The following is a 16,637-nucleotide window of genomic DNA, read 5'->3' as shown; positions in this document are numbered from 1 at the left end:
GCTGACACTTTACTATCTGGTTTTGGTATCAGGGTGATGGTGGCCTTGTAGAATGAGTTTTGAAGTGTTCCTTCCTCTGAAGTTTTTTGAAAGAGTTTCAGATGGATTGGCATTAGCTCTTCTCTAAATGTTTGATAGAATTCACCTGTGAAGCTATCTGGCCCTGGGGTTTTGAGGTTTTTTTTCTTTTGGAGATTTTTGATCACAGTTTTAATTTCAATGCTTGTGATTGGCTTGTTCATAATTTCTATTTCTTCCTGATTCAGCCTAGAAATACTGAACTTTTCTAAGAATCTGTCCATTTCTTCCAGGTTGTCCATTTTATTGGCATATAGTTACTCATAATAGTCTCTTCTGATCCTTTGTATATCTGCATTGTCTGTTGTAACCTCTCCTTTTTCATTTCTAATTTTATTGATTTGATTCTTCTCCCTTTTTTTCTTGGCAAATCTGGCTAATAGTTTGTCAATTTTATCTTCTCAAAGAAACAGCTTTTAATTTTATTAATCTTTACTATTGTTTCCTTCATTTCTTTTTCATTTATTTCTGCTCTGATCTTTGTGATTTCTTTCCTTCTACTAACTTTGGGTGTTTTTTTTGTTGCTGTTGTTGTTCTTTTTTTCTAATTGTTTTAGTTGTAAAGTTAGGTTGTCTATTCTGTTTTTCTTGTTTCTTGAAGTGGAATTGTATTGCTATAAACTTCTCTCTTAGAACCACTTTTGCTGCATCCCATAGGTTTTGGGTTATCATATTTTCATAGTCATTTGTTTCTAGGAATTTTTTAAATTTCCATTTTTATTTCTTCAGTAATTTGTGTGTTTTAGAAATGTATTGTTTAATCTCCATGTGTTTGTGTTCTTTATAGTCTTTTTCCTGTAATTGATGTCATCCTATTGCACTTATACATCTTATAGCACTGTGGTCAGAAAAGATGCATGATATAATTTCAGTTTTCTTACATTCACTGAGGCTTGATTTGTGACCCAAATCCTGGAGAATGTTCCATGTACACTTGAGAAGAAAGTGTATTCTTCTGCATTTGGTTAGAATATCCTGAAAATATCAATTAGATATATCTAGTCTAATGTGTCATTTAAGGCTTGTGTTACTTATTAATTTTCTGTTTTGATGATCTGTCCATTGGTGTAAGTGTGGTGTTAAAGTCCCCTACTATTATTGTGTTGCCATCAATTTCCCTTTTTGTGTCTGTTAGTGTTTGCCTTATGTATTGAGGTGCTTCTATGTTGGGTACATAAATATTCATAATTGTTATGTCTTCCTCTTGGATTGATCCCTTGATCATTATGTAGTGTCCTTCCTTGTCTCTTGTAATATTTTTTATTTTAACATCTATTTTGTCTGATATGCAAATTGTTACTCTGGCTTTCTTTTGATTTCCACTTGCATGGAATATATTTTTCCATCCTCTCACTTTCAGTCTATATGTTTCTCTAGGTCTGAAGTGGGTCTCTTGTAAAGAGCATATATGTGGGTCTTGTGTTTGTATCTATTCAGCCAATCTGTGTCTTTTGGTTGGAGCATTTAATCCATTCACTTAAAGTAATTATTGATCTGTATGTTCCTGTTGACATTTTCTTAACTGTTTTGGGTTTGTTTTTGTGGGTCTTTTCCTTCTCTTATGTTTCCTGCCCATAGAAGTCCCTTTAATATTTGTTGTAAATCTGGTTTGGTGGTGCTAAATTCTCTTAGTTTTGCTTGTCTGTAAAGCTTTTGACTTCTCCATCAATTTTGAATGAAATCCTTGCAGGTAAAATAATCTTGGTTGTAAAATGACATCCTTCAGATACTTGGTGGCTTTTCAGATATATACTCCCCCTAATGGCCTAGGGATTTTCAGGACTGTTGTCCATATGCTAGATTCTCAAGCAGTTCTCTGGTAGTTGTATCCAAATACACAAATCCTTAGTCAAAGTGCTCACTATATCTCTTAAGTGCTTGCTCAGTTGTACCCGATTCTTTGTGGCTCCATGGACTGTGGCCCGCCAGGATCCTCTGTCTGTGGGATTTTCCAGGCAAGAATACTGAAGTGGCTTGCCATTGCCTTCTCCAAGGGATCTTCCCATCCCAGGGATCGAACCCAAGTCTCTTGCATCTCCTGCATTGGCAGGCAGATTCTTTTCTGCTTTGCCATGGCTCAGCAGGTATAGAATCCACCTGCAAAGCAGGAGACATGGGATTGATCCCTGGGTCAGGAAGACTCCTGGAGAAGGAAATGGCAGCCACTTCAGTGTTCTTGCCTGGAAAATCTTATGGACAGAGGAGCCTGGTGGGCTACAGTCCATAGGGCTGCAAAGAGTTGGACACAATTTAGCAACTGACCACCCACGCACAAGCACCACCTGGGAAGCTCACTGTATACTGATGACCGAAAGGCAGCTGCTCAGAATCTATCTTCACAAACTGCAGTGAATTTTTAATGTTAATTTAAAAACTGAAGCAATGTACTGTTTTGGTAGGACTACATTTCACCTTAGCATTGCATCCTATTAGATATTGTTGTATAGTGGTGCATGTGCTAGGTATATATGTCATTTCCAATGCTGCACTAATGAAAATGTATGTATTGATTTATATTGAAATGCTGTATCTTGGACATACCAAGTTATGTAAGACATATTATTAAAATGAGTTCCAACTGTGCCTTTATATACTTTTCAATGTGACTACTAAATTTTTTTAATTACATAAGTGTCTCATTTTATGTTTATTATGAGAGCATACTGACATACATTTTAAGAATTCAATCCAGAATGTTTGAGATTTTCTAAGCAATAGAAGCACTTTCTTACTTAAAAAAAAAAGTGTAGTGATCATTGTAACGATCATTATGTCCACAATCATTTCCCCCAGAATGGTTGATAACATCAGTAGAAGCTTCCACAGGAAGTAAATACAAACCAAACACTACAATGAAAATTTCTTCTTTTTAATATTGCAGTTGAGAGAATATCCTCATTTTGGATTCAGGGCCAAATTTATTCTATATGTTTCTGTGCCAACAATCTGTTGACCCTTTTCCCATTCATTCTCAGCACTGGTAAAGCAGCCCCCCTTTCATTAACTGTCGGCAATTTGGAGATTGCAACCTGTCCTTTGGGGGCTTCCCTGGTGGCCCAGTGGCTAAGAATCCACTTGCAATGCAGGAGATACACAGGAGATGCAGGTTTTGATCCCTGGGTGGGAAAATCCCCTGGAGAAGGTAAAGGCTACCCACTCCAGTATTCTTGCTTGGAGAATCCCATGGACAGAGGAGCCCGGCAGGACACAGTCCATTGAGTCACAAAGAGTTGGACATGTACTCACACATCTATCCTTTGGGAAGGCCATTTTTTTTGGGGGGGGGTAAGGCCATTTTAGTCTACCATCTTTGACTTTCTACGAGTTGCAGCTGTTGCTGCTCATTTTTTTCTTTACTTGTCACAGTAGAAAAAGAGTAACTGGAAACAAATCAACTTGTCTCTGTGGCCCCCTTCAATCCAAATTATTAGCTCTTAGTGAATGCATTGGCCAGATCTGACTACTGATCATTTCTTGAGCTTTTATGAGATCTTTGTCCTAGTCTAGTCTACTGACTTCTGACTTGAATATTTTTCCTTTTTTTTCTAACCAGTCAGCATCATAGAGGACTCTGAAAGAAATACTGGAACACCAAAGAAGAACTTCTTGGACTTCCAGCATCCCACCCAAGCGACATTCCAAGACACCCTGACGACTTCTGCCAGACAGCTCGCCTGCATTTCAAAGTCCAACCCAACCTTCCCTCCTTCCCTTGCCCTGCCAACTCCCATGGAACCCCCAGACTTGGTGAGGGGAGTGATCCCATCTCCTAAAAAGGCCCTAAAGTGTTCAAGGGAGAGGGAAGCCCAGGACTGGAGCTTTTCTGAGACCAAGGCAACAAAGCAGTCCAGGAGAACATGCTGCCCAGTGCCCCTCCAGGGCCCTTCCTCCCTGGGCGCCCCTTCTCCAGGGCCCCCTCTGGATGTACAGCGGGGCATGAACACCAGTAAGCTATGCCATGGCCCTCCACGATTGCTACCAGTCTTGCCTTCACTGTTTAGGCTTTTTGTCTGGAGCCATGACATTTCCTACTTTAACTAAACTTGGTCACTTCCATTCCTGGGTAAAGACTGGCCCTTATACACATGTTACCAAAAGGTATGTGTGGGAGGGTCTGGCTGCTTGCCGCCCCAAAGCCAATAAACAGGCCAGGTTGGTGGAAAAGAAAGTTTGCTTTATTTCAAATGCCAGCAACTGGGGGGAGAGGATGGCAGACATCTGTCCAAAGGCTGATTTCCCACCCCCAACAAGCAGGGGGTGAGAGCTTTTATAGACAGACGGTGGGGGGGGGGGGGGGGTCACATGCAGAAACAGCACAGTCATCTCTAACAGTCATCTTCAAATTGGTCATCAGTGGTCTGACCAGCATCTCTTGATTATTTTAGGGACAGTTAATCTTCAGTTCCAGAGTCCACTTGTTCCTATTTCTTTGCAGTCAACTCTCAGAATTGTGGCAGCTCAAGTCCTGGGTACAGTCTGGTCATCATGTAGCTAACTTCTCCACCTGGGGTTTTGGTATCTATAAGACAGCTCACAGGATGTGGCTCAGAATATTATCTACAGCCCTTGAGAAAGAACTAAAGGTCCTTGACTATGCTTAATGACTGCATTATTATTATTTAGTCTCCTTTGTTTCCACATTTCTCACTTCTCTAATTTTCCTTTGTTTCCACATTTCTCACTTCTCTAATTAAACTTATTCTTTGATTAAAGTTTTCCGCAGACAAAAGGCAGGCAGAAGACATGGGGGGGAGGATCACAGGTCCTGCTGTTTCACACACAACTAACCTGTCTTCTGAAATGCGCACTATTCCCCTAGAGGAGGAAGCTCGTCCTTGCCCTGTCCCACCTGCTACAAACCTTTGTAAATTTGTTCCTGGACCAAAGAAACTGAGCCCTAGAATACCCTAGACCCAGGATTCTCAACTATGGCTGCTCATTGGAATTACCTGGGGAGATTTTAAATCCTGGAGACCCAGCTACTATGCCAACCAACTCAGCCAGAAGCCCTGGAGGTGGTCCCAGGCACCATCATTTAGTGCTCCATAGGTGCTTCTAGTGGGTGGCCAGGGTGAGGGCCATTGCTCTAGTTTGGGAATCTAGAATGTGTTCTAGATCATTCTCCTTAGACAGTTTACTTTCTTAATGCAATACTTAATTCTAAGCCCTACATTTTTCTTTTGTTCAACTCTTGCCATCAACTTTCCTTTGCACCAGAAAGCCACCTCCATGTCAACTCCCAGATAGAGATGACATAGGAGGAGACACACTCTGAAGCCTATAAGGTTGGGACACAGCCCCAGTTCTCTGTGCCACATTCTCAGAGCCCTGAAAACACATTTCTTTCTTTGTTGTTGTGGAGGGTTTGCTTTTGTTTTGCTTTTTAATCTAGACCAATACAAATGTTATATGGAGGACAGTCTAGCTAATAGCATTTAGTTTAAAAAGTCAGTGAGTACCTGATTTCCCTGGTGGTCCAGTGGTTAAGAATCTGCCTTGCAATTCAGGAGACATGAGTTCAATCTTTGGTCAGGAAACTAATATCCCACATGCCACAGGGCAGCAAAGCCTGAACACCACAAATAGTGAGAAGCCCACATACTGCAACTAAAACCCCATGCAGCCCAAAATAGGTAAATACTAGAAACTTTGTTTTTAAAAAAAGTCAGTGAGTTCAAGGTCTGAGGCCAAGTCCCTCTTGTGTAGTTGTGGAAATGGCCTGTATCTCTCTACAAGGCCTATCTGTGAGGTCCTCCCAATCCTCAGCGAGTTCCAGTAAACTTTTAGGTTAGAATTGTTGACATAATGAGGTAATGTGATGCTCTCTGAACTAAGATAAAAGTGGTCTCCAATCCAAAAAGAAAGCAAAAAGTTTACTTTAAAAGTTTTAATATTTTGTCTTTCATCACTCTAATGTGTCATCCAAATGCATGTTAGTAGTAGATTTATTGACATATATTTCACCCATCACATCAGTTCAGTTCAGTCGCTCAGTCGTGTCCTACTCTTTGCGACCCCATGGACTGCAGCACGCCAGGCTTCCATGTCCATCACCAACTCCCAGAGCTTACTTGAACTCATGTCCATTGAGTCGGGATGCCATCCAACCATCTCATCCTCTGTCATCCCTTTCTCCTCCCACCCCCAATCTTTCCCAGCACCAGAGTCTTTTCAAATGAGTCAGTTGTTCGCATCAAGTGGCCAAAGTAATTCACCCATTTAATGGATATAATTCAATGACTTTTAAGCATATCCACGGAGTTATGATATCATCACTACAATCAGATTTACAACATTTTCATCATCCCCAAGAGAAACTATATCCATCAGCAATCACCCTCCATTCCCTCTCCCCGCTGTTGCTGGCCACCACTTTCTGTCTCTGTAGATGTACCTATTCTGGAGATTTCACATAGTCACATAATTAAAAAAAAAGATAAAGGTGACCTCATTCACTGTTTCGAAGCCTTTCAATGGTAATGAAAGCTACTATTTATTGGGTACTCCTTACGTATCAAATACCATGTACTATACCAGATACTGATGTTATCTCGTTTATTCTCAGCAGCCAGGTATTAAAAGTTCTACTTTAGAAATGTGCAAACCAAGGCTCCAAGAGATTCAGCGACTTGCCTGTGGTTGCAGCGAATTAAGGGTGGAGGTGGGACTCAGACCCCATCTCGCTGAGGCCAGAGTTCGTGCTGTGACCCCGGCTGACCCAGCCCCAGGAATTGCGCCTCTTCCAGGTGAGTCTCCTGGGCCCTTCTGCTTCTGCCTCCCCCACTTCCTGCTTTGGTTTCATTTCTGTGAAAACCAAGAGGAATTAAATGTGCCAATGAGTTTTCTGCAGCACAAAAGTGAGGGGAGGATGTGAAAATGTGCTTAGCAGAGTCTGGTCTCCTCATGCTGAGATGAGATTCTAGAACACTACACAAAAGGGTAGTTCTGGTTGGGCAAAAATTCATGTCGTTGAGGCCTTCTGGTTTTGCCTGCTGTTAGGGTGAAATGAAAATATTCCCTGGGGCAAGGACACTGCTCCCAAACTTCCTTCTCACTCCAATTTCCCCTCATCCTGGGTTGTAGCCCTCAGGACAGTCTGAGGTCTAAAGCCCCTGCAGTGAGGACATGGGGTGTGTCCTAGCTGTGAGGGAGGAAAGCTCACCTCAGGGGGCAGGTCAGCTCCTACAGCACTTTGGACTTCCCATCTTCTTAAATTCAGAATTTTCACAGAATGTTCTACCGACCACAAGCCCGGCAGGATCTGAGCATATCTGAGTCTCTCTAGGCTTGCTCCTGTCCTGGCAGAGGGCTTCCCGGGAAATGCCTGCTGTTGGGCCTGGGAACGGGGCTCTGCTCCAGCTAGTTCCCAGAGGGGAGAAAACTGCCATTTCAGGGGTGCCTCCTCTACAAGGCTCTGGGCTAATTAGGAAAAGGGAACTGGGCCTCCCAGAACAGGTGCTGCTCTTCAGGGGAGTGCTTTAAAAGGAAATTGGTACAAATGAGCTTAAATGAAGCAGAATTAAGGCTGGCAGGGAGCACGGCAGCTGCTGGTAGACAGGTGGAAAGAGCCAGTGAACAAAGAGGGAGCCCAGGTTTGGGGGAAGAGTGGTGCTAGGTCTTCAGGGCAGGATAGGAGAACAAGACACCAGCCTTTAGGGCAGAGGAGGCCCCCCAAAAACAGTGGCTGAACCTGGGGGCTGGAACCCACACCAGGAAACTTCAATTCCATAAAAACTACAAGGCAGCAGGCACCGTCTGGGCACTGAGGCTGTAACAGTGACACCTCAGCTCTGAACCCAGGAGGACGGTGTTCTAGAGGGATGGGGGGAGGGGAGAGACAATAAACAGGGCTTCAGCGTAGGTGTCCGTACACATGCCTGTGAACTTTAGAAAAGGAGTCAGGGAGGCCTCTATGACGCAGGGACACTGGGGGCAGTTATCAAGGACAAACTTCTTCCTCCCTTCCTAGGTGAGCAAATACTCAGTGCTGAACTATCAGACAACCAAATAGTGACCTTTCTATTAAATAAAACAATACCTCTTTCTTTCCAATATCACAGCTTGGGGAGTCCACAACCAAACCTTATTTGTGGGTGAGGGGCCATGGCTCAGGCAGATGCAGTAGCAGAGGCAGTTCTCAGTTCTGTCCGCCTGAATGGTAGGGCAGGATTCTGTCACTTATGGAGCAACTACTACATCACTCATTTGTAACATCTTTAATTTTTTTCCCTTTGGGAATATTGTAGATTTTTAGGAAAATTATAAAGATATTATAGAAAGTTTCCATAGACTCCTTGCCCACCTCCCCCTGAGGTTAATGTCTTACACAACCATGGTGCATTTATCAAAATTAAGTTGACAACAGTAGTACAGCACTCGTAGCTAAATGCTATAGGCTGAGTTTGTGTCCTCCTCCTCCAAAATTCGTATGTTGAAATCCTAACCCCCAATGTGATGGTATTAGGAGATGGTGGCCTTTGGGAGGTGATTAGGTCATGAGAGTGGAACCCTGAATAATGGGATTAGTGCCCATATAAAAGAGGGCCCAGAGAGCTCCCTTGTCCCTCTGACATGTGAGGGCACAGCCAGAAGATAACAACCTGTGAACCAGGAAGAGGGCCCTCACCAGAAAGCAAATCTGCTGACACCTTGATCTTGATCTTTCCAGCCTCTAGAACTGTGAGAAATAAATGTTTGTTGGTTAAGCTTTACTACATATTAAAGCTTTTGACTGCATGGATCACAGCAAACTGAAAAATTCTTAAAGAGATGGTAATGCCAGACCACCTCATCTGCCTCCTGAGAAACCTGTATGCAGGTCAAGAGGCAACTGTTAGAACTGGACATGGAGCAATGGACTGGTTCAAAATTGGAAAAGGAGTACGTCAAGGCTGTATATTGTCACCCTGCTTATTTAACTTATATGCAGGGTACATCATGTGAAGTGCCAGGCTGGATGAATCCCAAGCTAGAATCAAGCTTGCCAAGAGAAATATCAACAACCTCACATATGCAGATGATACCACCCTAATGGCAGAAAGTGAAGAGGAACTAAAGAGTCTTGATGAAAGTGAAAGAGGAGAGTGAAAAAGCTGGCTTAAAACTCAACATTCAAAAAACGAAGATCCCATCACTTCATGGCAAATAGATGAGGAAACGACGGAAACAGTGACAGACTTTATTTTCTTGGGCTCCAAAATCACTGCAAATGGTGACTGCCACCATGAAATTAAAAGACGCTTGCTCCTTGGAAGAAATGCCATGAGAAACCTAGACAGCATATTAAAAATCAGATACCCCTTTGCCAACAAAGGTCTGTCTAGTCAAAGCTATGGTTTTTCCAGTAGTGATGTACGGATGTGAGAGTTGGACCATAAAGAAGACTGAGTGCTGAAGAATTGATGCTTTTGAACTGTGGTGCTGGAGAAGATTCTTGAGAGTCCCTTGGACTGCAAGGAGATCAAACCAGTCAATCCTAAAGGACATTAACCCTGTATATTCACTGAAAGGACTGATGCTGAAGCTGAAGCTCCAATACTTTGGCCACCTAATGGGAAGAGACGAGTGGTTAGAAAAGACCCTGATGCTGGGAAACACTGAGGGCAGGAGGAGAAGAGGGCGAGAGAGGATGAGATGGTTGGATGACATCACTGACTCAATGAACATGAGTTTGAGCAAACTCCGGGAGACAGTAAAGGTCAGGGAAACCCAGTGTGCTGCAGTCCATGGGGTCACAAGAAGTCAGACAGGACTTAGCGACTGAACAAGAAAAAAATTATGATCTTTTTGTTATTGCAGTCCAAATAGACTAAGATATTAAATTACAGAAAGAAATTGGGATTTCAAGTTTCTTATCTTTTAATATCTTATTTAATCATTCAACAACTCTGGCCAAACTGAAGTTCAGAGACGTTGTGACTGAAATAAGATGATACACAGCAAGTAAGTGGGGGAAGTTCAGGTTGCAATCCAGGTCTGTCTGACTCTGAAATGTGTGCTCTTTCTAGATAATGCTGCCTCTTTGAAGGAGGAGAAGTTGGTGTGTCAGTCTAGATCCTTGGACAAGTGGACACTAAGAGATGATTAACTGCACAATCATTTTATTGGGGGAAATGCCTGAAATAGGGAGGGAGCCAGAAGAGGTAGGGAGAGTTGTCATATTTCCACGAAAGTCTGACCACAAGTGAGAGGGAGAGAGATGTTTGGGTGCCAAAAAAGGGGTCCTTTCTGAGTGGAGGACTAGAGCAACCCACAGGAGGTGTGCTCTCAGTGAAGCATATGACGGGTTTTAAGTGTGGCAGCTGGGGCCTTCCTTCAGTCAGTTAAGGACTCTGAGAGTAGGAGTTTGAGCAAAGTACAATATCATGGCTGCCAGAATCAAAAGTGCAGAGAAACTTTGTATTGCCTTTCAGGTCTGCTCAAGCAAGAGAGATTGCTGATGAGTAGGGTGAGGTCCAAGGAGGTGGACAAGGCACCTTGCCTTACTAGATCCACCAGTTCTCTGGCAGAGCTGGTAGCTCAGGAATCCCAAAGTGACAGTTAATTTTATGGGTTGGCCTGATCTAGGCCATAGGGAGCCCAGACATTCTGGTCAAACATCATTCTGGGTGTGTTTGTGAGAGCGTTTTTAGATGAGATTAATATTTACATTGGTGGACTGATCAAGCGGGAGAAGGTAATGGCAACCCACTCCAGAATTCTTGCCTGGAGAATCCCAGGGACGGAGGAGCCTGGTGGGCTGCCGTCTGTGGGGTCACACAGAGTAGGACATGACTGAAGTGACTTAGCAGCAGTAGCAGCAGACTGATCAAGCAGATTGCCCTCCCTAATATGGGTGAGCTGCATCCAATCAGTTGAAGGCCTGAATCTAACAGAAAGTTCTCCCCCTAGTAAGGGAGAATTCCTCTTGCTTGACTACTTTTGAATTGGGACACCTGTTTTTCCTGCCTGCAGACTTGAACTGAAACACTGGCTCTTCCTGTATCTTGAGCCTGCCAGCCTTTGGACTGGAACTCCAACACTGGCTCGCTGGTTCTCAGGCCTTGGAACTCAGAACGAAATAAAAACATCAGCTCTCCTGGGTCTCCAGCTTGCTGACTCACCCTTCAGATCTTGGGACTTGCCTGCCTCCAGAATTACATGAGTCAATTTCACATATATATAAGTAATATATCTCCTACTAGTTCTGTTTCTCTGGCTTAACCCAGACATTGCACCTGGTTATTACACCTGATATACTCAATGTCAGGGCTGACCACAGTGTCTCATATGGTTCCTTTTCCTCTACTGCCATCAAACTCCACTACGCACTTGAATTGCATGCTGGATGGAGAAAGTTTCCCAGAAGAGCATGGGAAGGTCCAGAAGAACAGTTCAATCCAGGGCTAAGCCTCCAACCTCCTTCTGGGTGCATAGGAGACCTGCTCTCTCACAGCCATGGCCTGAGGTGATGGGACTTGTGACGTGGCCTCAAGGAGTCCCTGCAGCTGGCAACTGGCTCTCTAGTGAAAGTAACAAACCCAACAGATACTCAAGAACAGACCCACCATCTCATCTCTATGGTTTGTGGATCCTGGGAGATTCTGCCATCTCAAACTTGCCTGGCTGCTCTTCCTAAAGAGTCCTTAACCTCCGGCAGGACTGGTACTGGCCCTGCTCCAGACCCAAAGTAACAAGATTTCTTCTCAAAGTGGAGTAGTCCTGTCCTGTAGCCCTTGGATGCTCTGCCAGTGTCCACAGGTTAGCCATTTCTGCTGGCCCCCAGTACTCCTTGCTTTGTGTCTTGTCTGAAGCTTCTGGGCTCTCCTGCTGCAGCTTATTCCTAGAAGCCTCCTGTGCTTCATCCTGAAATTCTGGAACCAAACATCACCCATGTGAGTAATCCAATTAGATAGTCTCACTTAAATGGAGAAAAAAAATGATAGTCTCTCTTTTTTGACTTAGCTGCTGTCCTTTCTACCCTCAGGCCAGGGAGGACCCCTCTGATTTGGAAGTATCTGCATTGAGGAAGCCCAGCATCCATACAGGACTACTGGAAAAACCATAACTTTGACTAGATGGACCTTTGTTGGCAAAGTGATGTCTCTGATTTTTAATATGCTGTCTAGGTTTCTCATGGCATTTCTTCCAAGGAGCAAGCGTCTTTTAATTTCATGGTGGCAGTCACCATTTGCAGTGATTTTGGAGCTCAAGAAAATAAAATCTGTCACTGTTTCCATTGTTTCCTCATCTATTTGCCATGAAGTGATGGGATCTTCGTTTTTTGAATGTTGAGTTTTAAGCCAGCTTTTTCACTCTCCTCTTTCACTTTCATCAAGACTCTTTAGTTCCTCTTCACTTTCTGCCATTAGGGTGGTATCATCTAGATATCTGAGGTTGTTATTTCTCTTGGCAAGCTTGATTCCAGTTTGGGATTCATCCAGCCTAGCATTTCACATGATGTACTCTGTATATAAATTAAATACGCAGGGTGACAATATACAGCCTTGACATACTCCTTTTCCAATTTTGAACCAGTCCATTGTTCCATGTCCAGTTCTAACTGTTGCTTTTCGTCCTGCAAACAGGTTTCTCAGAAGACAGGTAAACTGGTCTGGTACTCCCATCTCTTATAGAACTTGAGGCTGGGTAATTATTTGTTGGGGGTGGGGTTGTCCTGTAGGATGTTGGACAACATCGATGGCCTCTTACTAACTACATGCCTGTTATCATCTCAGTTGTGACAACCAAAAATGTCTTTAGATGCCAAACATCTCCTGCCCCAACCTGAAGCCTCTCTGTTTGAACTCTAGAGTCACAGGAGAACCTGGGCTGGAACTGAGGACTAGACAGGCAAGTAGAGGAAACCAGTAGGAGGAAAGCATGTGCCTTCGAAACTACCCCTGCTCAACTTCCATGAACCAGGGCTACTTAGACTTCAGCTTTTCAAAAGCTGCCTCCTCTTGGCTCCCCCAACATAGCTTTGTTTCCCCTTTTTTGAAAAAAGACTATTTTAAAGAACATTTTTAGATTTACAGAAAAATTGCAAAGATATTATTGCGTGCCCATCTACCTGCACCTATTATCAACAACTTCGATTAGTATGGTATGTTTATTACACTGCAATTCCTGAACCAATACTAATACATTATTTTTAACTAAAATAAAACTATTTTATTCAGATTTCTGTTTTTACCTAATGTCCTCTTTCTGCTCCAAGACCTCACTGAAGATACCATATTACATTTATAGTCATGTTTCTTAGGCTCCCCTTGGTTGTGACAGTTTCTCCAACTTTTCTTGTATGTGATGACCTCACAAATTTGAGAAGCACTGGTCAGGTGTTTTCTAAGATACACTCTATTGGAATTTGCTATTTAAAAAATTTTTTTATAAAATATATCAGCTATGTGTTGGTTACTTCTTTCTTCCTCTCTTTCTCTCTTACTTTTTTTTGGCTGTGCTGGGTCTTTTCTGCTTTTTGTGGGCTTTCTCTAGTTGCGGCAAGCTCAGGGCTACTCTCTAGTTGTGGTGTATGGGCTTCTCATTGCGGTGGCTTCTCTTGTTCAAGTGCACAGGTTCTAGAGTGATTGGGTTTCAGCAACTGTGCCACATGGGCCTAGTTGCTCTGTGGCATGTGGAATCTTATTGGACCAGGGTTCAAACCTGTGTGCCCTGCATTGGCAGGCAGATTTCCAACTACTGGACCACCAGGGAAGTCCCGCTGATTTCCTTATGCCTAGACTCGGATTATGGATTTGGGGAAGGAAGACCACTGACATAAAGTATCATTTTCCTTACAATATATCAAGGGTAATACTTGATAAGTGATCAAGATCACTTATCACTCTCAGTGGTGTCCTTGATCACCTGGCTGGGGTAGTGTTTGTCATGTTTTTCCATTCTAGAGTTATTCTCCCACATACACTCATTTCCACACTGGACTCTTTGGAAGTCACTATCAGCAGTCAACAGCTTAAAGAATGGGTAGTCATGCTCCCTTTCCTTGAGGGCAGAACATCTACATAAATTACCTGGAATAATTCTGCGTAAGATGCTTCTCTCTTCTCCCATTTATCGGTATATTTATTTTATACATTGGGTCATAACCCCATATTCCTTTTTTTTTTTTTGGCTTCAGTTGTCCCAGTTTGTGCCATTGAGAGCCCTCTAAGTTGGCTCTAAGCCCTCTAAGTTGTGTTCCTTTGACTATACCCTGAATTAAAAAAAAAATTTTTTTTATTTTAGAATTTTTATGTGGACCATTTATGAAGTCTTTATCGAATTTGTTACAATACTGCTTCTGTTTTATGTTTTGGTTTTTTGGCCATGAGGCATGTGGTTTCTTAGCTCCCTGATGAGGGGTTGAACCTGCACCCCCTCCATTGGAAGGTGAAATCTTAACCATGGATCACCAGGGAAGCAACCACTCACCCCCATCAATTTAAAAAAAAAACATTTCCTTACTCTCTGAAACTAAAAGATGCTCCAGGCTCATCTTATAGGTTTTCCACCCTAGCCTTTGACAACCATTTATCCGAGCAGCCGTGGTTCCTTTTCACTGGAGAATGAAACCATGATGTGAGCACTAGTTGTGTGCTCATTTCTACTGGAGTGCCATTGCTTGCAGGTCCTCTCAGCTGACAGAACAAGGAAATTTACGTGTGTGATACCTGTGTATACACACACATCTATAGATATTTCTATGTATAATTAAGTTTAATGCAAATTCATACTGATTTATTCAACTCTAATCCATCATCACATGAATCATTCTAGCATTCTGCTCTTTGCTAAAAACTTCCTACTCCACAGTAAGAAAACTGGCTCCCACCATCCATTTACTTAATTCTCCAACCCTAATTTGCAGAATTGTTATACCATACCCCAAACCTCCAGGGCTTCTCAGGTGGCACTCGTGGTAAAGAACCCACCCGACAGTGCAGGAGACATGAGACACAGATTTGATCCCTGAGTTGGGAAGAGTCCCTGGAGGAAGGCATGGCAACCCACTCTCCAGTATTCTTGCCTGGAGAATCCCATGGACAGAGGAGCCTGGTGGGCTACAGTCCATCGGATCACAGAGTCAAGTCATGACTGAAGCGACTTAGCAAGCGTACCATGTCCCTGTGGGAAACCACCAGAGGCTCCTGCACACACGCACTTCTTGACTTGTCTTACAGATCGCGTATTTCCAGTGTTACTCAGGTCAGCACCCTCTCCCCTATCCTCTTCAGTGAGGCTATTTTGTAATGTAAGGCAGTTGGATTTTCTTGCCATAGTGTGCATTTCTTCCTGCGATCCTCTTACCTCCTAAATTTTTTTAAAATTTGCACACATTAAGGCTTTTTTTTTTTTCTTATTGCGCCACAAAAGGGCTTGTAGGATCTTAGTTCCCAAATCAGAGATCATATCTATGCCCCCTGCAGTGGAAGCCCAGAGTCCTAACCACTGGACCACCAGGGAATTCTCTATATACCTTTCCTAGACTGGTTTCTTTCACTCAGCCACATTTATGGTTCTTCCGTGTCTTTTTGTGACTTGGTAGCTCATTTCTTTTCAGTGCTGCATAATACTCCATTGTATAAATGTGCCACTAGTTTTTTATCCATTCACATATTGAAGGAAATCTTGGTCACTTTTTGTACTTAGTGATTACAAATAAATCTGCCATAAAGCATTCACATGTAGGTTTTTGTGAGGACACAACTTTTCAGTCAGTTGGGGGAGTACCTAGCAGTGAGCTCACTGAATCATATGGTAAGATTATGCTCAGCTTTGTATGAAGCTACCATACCATCTTCCAGAGTGAGCTTATCATTTTGCATTCTCACCTGCAACAGTGAGAATGTTTCCCATTGCTCCAAATCCTCACCAGCATTTGATAGTCAGTTTTTTGGGTTTTAGGCATTCTAACAGGTAATGTCTCATTATTTTTTTTTCTTCACTGTTGTTTTAAATTTGCAATTCCCTAGTGACAAATTATGTTGAGCATCTTTTCATATGCTTATTTTCCATTGTATATCTGTCGATAAAGTGTCTGTTTAGACCTTTTGCGTTTTTCACTTGGGTTTTTCTTATCTTACTGCTCAATTTTAAAACTCATTGTATATTTTGGGTACAAGTCCTTTATCAGGTGTTTTACAACTTTTTTTTCTAGTTTATGGCTTGTATTTTCATTCTCTTAACAGTTGCTTTCACAGAGCAGAAGTCTAACATCCACTATTTCTTTCATGGGTCATAGTTTTGGTATTGTATCTAAAAATTCACTGCCAAACCAAAATCGCCTATATCTTCTCCAGTTTTTTTCCTGCTCAGAAGACAGGTTCCAGGGATCCGAATCCCAAGCTCCACTACTTACCAGCCTGGCGACCCTGGGCAAGTTTCTTACCTCTCTGTGCTCCACCATCCTCATCTATAAAACAAGTTAACAAAACAGGGCCTGGCTCCTAGGTGAAGACCTACGTGAAATAACTCAGCGTACTAAATTTTGTATATGAGAATGCTCAGTAAGTGCCGGCTGTCATTAGAATCACAGTGGCGAAGCACGTGCCAGGTGCTCCTATATCCTGGGTTCACAT

The sequence above is a fragment of the Dama dama genome, chromosome 9 (assembly GCF_033118175.1).
Source record: "Dama dama isolate Ldn47 chromosome 9, ASM3311817v1, whole genome shotgun sequence".
Classification (NCBI taxonomy): domain Eukaryota; kingdom Metazoa; phylum Chordata; class Mammalia; order Artiodactyla; family Cervidae; genus Dama; species Dama dama.
The sequence above is the reverse complement of the archived record's forward strand: the minus strand, read 5'-3'. Positions refer to the sequence as shown.